The sequence below is a fragment of the Diaphorina citri genome, unplaced genomic scaffold, assembly GCF_000475195.1.
Source record: "Diaphorina citri unplaced genomic scaffold, Diaci psyllid genome assembly version 1.1 scaffold722, whole genome shotgun sequence".
In the NCBI taxonomy this organism is placed as follows: domain Eukaryota; kingdom Metazoa; phylum Arthropoda; class Insecta; order Hemiptera; family Psyllidae; genus Diaphorina; species Diaphorina citri.
The window spans coordinates 183,397-189,809 of NW_007378155.1; positions in this window are offsets into that span (position 1 = coordinate 183,397).

Below are 6,413 nucleotides of genomic sequence, written 5' to 3' on the forward strand. Positions count from 1 at the left end.
TATATTGGGAATAAAGGGAGAACGGGCTCTAGTCTTGATTTTAAATCATTACATGAAAGTAGGTATAATGAAAAAATCAAATGAAGAATAATAATAAACTGAATATTAAGCAAATTAGGTAGGTACATAGGTACTGATTTTCTCTAATCACTACGGGCTAAAAAATTCCCGGAGGGACGAACCCAGCTTGTTTGACAGGTCTTCGGATGTGTGAGAAGCCAGTCGCCTGTCAACTCACCCCGAATCTGTCATAGCTTTACCGCAATATTACTACGTAGCCCAGCGTAGCTGTCTGTAAAAGTCTACAGGCTTTGTCTATTAATTAAGAAATGGGGTGTGGGGACCAACAGCGGTGTTCAAAGGCCATCCAAGTAAGTTTGGTTGTTAGAGCGTCTGTCTTGTAAGCGCTAGGCCGCGGGTTCACCCGGCCGGGGCGGATTTTATCCTGAACGGATAATGTTCGTTCTCGGAACGGCTGGCTTTCTCCCATTTTTTTTTTTAAGTTCAAAGCGTGATAATATTACGTTTAATTACTGTTAACTGCTAAGGTCTTATGGTCCCGAAAGTGAAGAGAGAGAGACTAATGAGGTAAAATTTCTTCGCCAGACTCCTGGACTAATTGATTTGATGAATTTTCGGTGATGGTCAATACAACATTAACATTCCTTAGATCCTTAGATGTGACTTTATTACCTGATTACCTCGTAATAAAATTAATCATGCAACAAGTTTCAAATAAATTACAGTGTCCTCTATCAAACCTCATTTCAGTCAGTTCCGTTTAGGACCTACTTTGGTATGTGAAAGTGCTTTCATAGGGTGGTCACATAATGTGCTTTCATGAAGTTACATAATACACTTTACACAAAGTCGGTAATGAGACTAATGAGGTAAAATTTCTTCGCCAGACTCCTGGACTAATTGGTTTGATGAATTTTCGGTGGTCTAAACAACATTAACATTCCTTATATGTGACTTTATTAGTTTAATACCTGATTACCTCGTAATCAATCATGCAACAAGTTTCAAATAATTTTGCATTGACTATTGAAATTAAATAATCAGCATAGTAAATTACTCGTACGAGTATCATGTCAAAACGTTATACCTACCTACATATGTAAGTAGGTAGGTACTTTAGGTGTTGTGCCCACGTGACAAGTACCTCCATAGGTAAAATCTACTTACCTACATAGATACCATGATAATTGAATGGACAATTTGACATTAGATCATCTATGATTCATTGATACAGGTAAAATCTCTCGATCAATATTGGACTTTAACCTCATTTCGAAATTCGCTAATATTTCTAGATACCTAAATACCAGTTCTCACTAGCGCAACAAGGTACTTCTGAAAGAGATCTGGGTTCACCCGGCCGGGGCGGATTTCATCCTGAACGGATAATGTTCGTTCTCGGAACGGCTGGCTTTCTCCATTTTTTTTTTTTTAAGTTCAAAGCGTGATAATATTACGTTTAATTACTGTTAACTGCTAAGGTCTTATGGTCCCGAAAGTGAAGAGAGAGGACGACACGATTGGAGAAAGCCAGACAACATTTTAACATAAACCCACGGCCCACCCCGGGCGGGAATTGAACCCGCGACCTGGCTACAAGGTAGACGCGCTACCCTCCAAGCTAGCTAGGCTGGGCAAAGCTCATGTTTGGAAAGCGCTGATATTCTAGATAATATCATCTAATAGTCTGCGCTAATTTATTGAATAACGCCGCAGGTAAAATCTTTTGGTATCCTTGGGAATTCTCCCATGTTATTAGGGTACAAAGTAAACTAGGTTAGGTAAATAGGTATGTAAATAATTAAGTAAATAACTTGAAGATAGGTAAGGTAGATTTTAGGTCAGATGGATTGCATAAAATCCCCAGGATTTCGGGTTAATGACTGGCGTCCCAGAATAATTAGTTTGCTTTCTATTAACCCGTTAACTGCTTGCGGCCAAAACTCGGGTACCAGAGTTATTTTTTCCTCATTATTATATTCCACATTCTAATGCTGTTAGTAACTATTGAAGTAACGGCTCGATAACATCACAATACATATCCCTTGAGTTTTTCTTTTTCTCCTTTTCTAATGTAAGCGCTAGGCCGCGGGTTCAATTCCTGGGGTGGATCTTATCCTGATGGGATAATGTTCGTTCTCGGAACGGCTGGCTTTCTCCTATCTCTGTCAAACCTCTAAAAAAAAAAAAAAAAAAAAACCTTTTTTTATTTTTCCCCCTTCTTTTTTTTTTTCTTTTTCAATAAGTTCGTCCTGAGCGGTAATCGAACCCGCGGCCTAGCGCTGGCAGACGCGCTACCAACCAAGTGAACTAGGCTGGCCGAGAGACCATTAGGTATTCCAGGAAAAGGCATAAAATTTTTCAAGGGATTCGCATAATGGATTTTTGGATTCTTTTACGATTGTAATATGTAGTTACTTGTATGTTGCAAAAAGTAGATACTTATCCTTAGGCTTAGGGTATCTTTCACCGTTAGGTCTGCCAGGCAATTAGATTTCTAATCTTGAAAATCTAACGATTCTAACGGGACTCATATAAAATCAAGTTCGATTTCCTGGTGAAAATTGCAAAATCTCTTTTATTGCTTATATACGGTCTTCTTTATGACTCAGTACCTAAAGAAGAACCAGTTTTCAATTCAAAATGTTTACATTAGCCCGAACATTTCTTATTTTTATTATTCTCGGTTTTATTATCATTAGGTATTCTTATTTTTATTATCATTAAGACCTTTCTCCATCAAAAGATACCTTTTAACAGTTATAATTTCTCAAAAGAAATGGCTTTTACGAAATGTCTTCCGGCATTTGATTTCCTTTTGTGTAGCCAAATTCTTCTTTTGTTGGATGTTGGGATTTATTTTGGCATACTTTCTAAATTTGACACGGATAAAAAAGCCATTAAGGAAAGCAAAGTAACTGTTTTTCGATCCCTCAAACAAAGAATTGTTTTCAAAATAGCTAATCCTCGACCTTTGTTTTTTTTTTGTTTTTTCCTTTCGTGTTTTTTAGACATTTGATTTTGTTTAATAAACCCATTTATAGGCATCTTCTTTCTTTTAAAATGTTTTATGATGGCAATCTACCAATCTTATACAACAGCGGGGCTTTCTTAATACATTTATCGGGAGATTAAGGGTCGTTTTGGATCTAGATTTCTCTTTACAGGTGTTTTCGGATCGGATATTCAGGTGATAATTGGATTTTTCCTTTGTATTTCTGGACTTTCTTTTTTATTGACTTCTTCTACCCATGCTTTTTTTTTGCACAAATAGGCTCTCAAGTTTTCACCTGAGGATTTCTAAAACGGGACTTACCTTACGTTTTTTTGTTTTGACGTTTTTTACGGTTTGATGATCAAAGATTTGCAACTTTCTCTCCTGATTTGTAATCGCTTAGTCCGTAAAGGTGGGAACAATTTAAATTCAGTTGTCTTTTTGTTTAATGTCCTTTGAAATTGATTAGGGAAAATTCTTTGGAAAATGGGTTCTTATTTCTTATTTTTAACGTTACATTTATTTAGAATCTCTTTTAAGGGAGAATTCTCCTATAACAGCTCTTCCACCCAACCTCTGGTTTTATATGGGAGATACCTACACATACTAATAAGAGCCTTATTATGATGATAAAATACTTAGTACATGTACCTACCCATAGGAAGGAAATTTAGGTACCAGGAAATGACTAAATAGGAAGGGATGATAGGTAGAAGCACAATTTTACAAGGCAGGTACCTACTTTTTTACTTTCCTTATCCTACAGGAAGGAAAGTAGGTAATGTAATCAGGTGATTTTTTTCTCCAAGAAACCCAATTTTAAATAGGCATCTGGCAGGAAAAATCTCAAGATCCTAATCCAAATCTAGGTAACTGGGCGAAATCTGGGCCGGATAAAAGGCTGCCAGTGTGAAGGTCGAGGGTTTAAAAAAAAAAATCCTTTTCTAATTCTTCACCTTCATTTTCTTCTTCATCTTTCACAGTCTACAACTCTCAATGTTTCTCTTATTTTTGGGAGCGAGCATGCTAAATGCGCCTCTTACTTATCTGATTACAAGAGAGAACACAAAACAGTCCACTAACCTCACAATTCTCTCTCTTACAGAAAACCCACTGAAAAATCCACCCAGCAACCATGACGTCCGCCATCTATCTGCCGAAAAAGCGCCGTTACTTGCCCATCGACTCCCCGCCGTCTCCCTCGGACGTTCAAAGCTCTACCCCATTCTCGCCAGACTCCCGCAGTTCCCCAATGTACGCCAGCCGGAACAATAACAACAGCCCAGATTACTATCCCGACCCGGTGTTCCTCAGGGATGAAATGGATTTGAGAGTGCCTCATAATTATTCGCCGGATGAGGTGCGGCGGGCCGCCCTTGACGGGCCGGAGCTGCGCCAAGAGATGTACAATGAGGTGCGGATCAAGGTGGAGTCTTTGCCGCTAGATTTGACCGTGACAAGTTCAAGTGACCGGGATTGTTCTTCGACCATGTCTTCAAATGCTTCTATAGGTGAGGATTTTACTGAAGTTACTTTTAAAGGTGTGTCCATACAAAGTCGACGGGCCGTCGATCGTTGTCGACTGACCGTCCATACTGTCTTGACAACATAGATTCACCTCGTCGATCGACGGCCGGTCTACTATGTTTAGACACTCCTAAGTTTAAATTTGCGCGAGTAAAGGTACTTTTCAGTCTCATTCTAGCTGTATAAACAGGGTATATGTTCTATTCTATTCCTCTATTCTATTCCTCTATTCTATTCCTCTAAGAGAGGATTAACAACTGAAGTCTTATTTTTCTAACTAACCACTTTTCTTCCTCCCTCAGGCGACTGTTCCAACTCGAACTCAATGGAAATCAACTCCACCTCCACCGACCATCCGGACCCGTCTGATTCAGACCACCTGACCTCCGCCCTGCTCACCGCAGACCACAACCGCCCCCACAGCACCAAACGGGAATCGAACGAGATTAAACTGATGAAGAAGAATATCGAGAAGTATATCGATACTAATAGGGAGTTTCAGCAGTTCCGTGCCAAAATCCTCGGCCATCAGCCCTCGTTCAGTAATTCGAATATGAAGCGGTACAAGAACAACCCGTATGAGGTAAGAAACCTGTAATATCTATGGTTTAGATTTAGCCTTCAATAGAACTGTTCCTCAGCAACAATCATCATCAATCCATAATCAGCAACAAACAAAGTAAAAATTGTCATGATGATAGGCACCTGAAGAAGGCACCAGATAGGCACCTGAAGAAGACGGTTTAGCCCCACTTGGGGGAAAAAAACGAACGAAGCCTGTATGTAGACAGGGTATGAGAAAAGTCTCAAAAGTTCACATGGTGGAAACAATGTGTTTTTTTTTTTTCGTTGAACGCTTTTTCCAATTTTGATGAAATTTGGTACACATCATCTTCAGCCCTCGCAGAAAATTTGCAGATTATAAATTTGGGTTTACCGATTTTGGTGGCCCCATAGGGACCCTTTGTCCCTATTTTGATAAAATTTGGTACACATCTTTCCACCTCTTCACAAAAACTAATCGTCAAATGTCTCTTTTCCCACAGGTGTACGACGAAAACTACCTCAAGAAGCGCGAAAAGAACAACCTGAGTGCCCAGAAGTGCCGTGAGAAGCGAAACCTGCATGAGAAGACCAACGTGTGTCTGTCCCACTATTTGATAGTGGAAAACTCCAGGCTTAATAAGAGCAACCAGTACCTGATCGACGCTAACAACCAACTCAAAGCGCAGCTAGAAATGATCAACAACTTCATCAAGTTTGGACCGATGGGTAAATAATCGATAAATGAAATCGATTAATCGAAGTGGAATCGATTGATCGAACGTGATCGATTGCAACTTGCTCATTAAGAGGACTGACGGAGAAATCGATTAATCGAACTTGTTCATTTAATGGACAAATGAAAGAGATTAATATCGATTAATTCAACTTTTTCAGAAATAATCGATAAATGAAATCGATTAATCGAAGTGGAATCGATTGATCGAAAGTGAAAGCGATTAATCGAAGTCTAATCGATTAATCGAAGTGTAATCGATTAATCGAAGTGTAATCGATTAATCGAACGTGATCGATTGCTCATTGAGAGGACTGACGGAGAAATCGATTAATCGAACTTGTTCATTTAATGGACAAATGAAAGAGATTAATATCGATTAATTCAACTTTTTCATCATGTATGGACAAATTATCCCAAGACAAAACAGGGGTTTAAAAAAAATCTCTGGTCCAATAAATTATAAAGAATTCTAGTCTTATTGTAAAATTAGTTTCGCTTTAAATAATAAATTGTTGTACATAGGTATTTGATTGTAAATAAATTTACCTACAGGGATCTATGATTGTGACACAAGTACCTTTGAAGGTA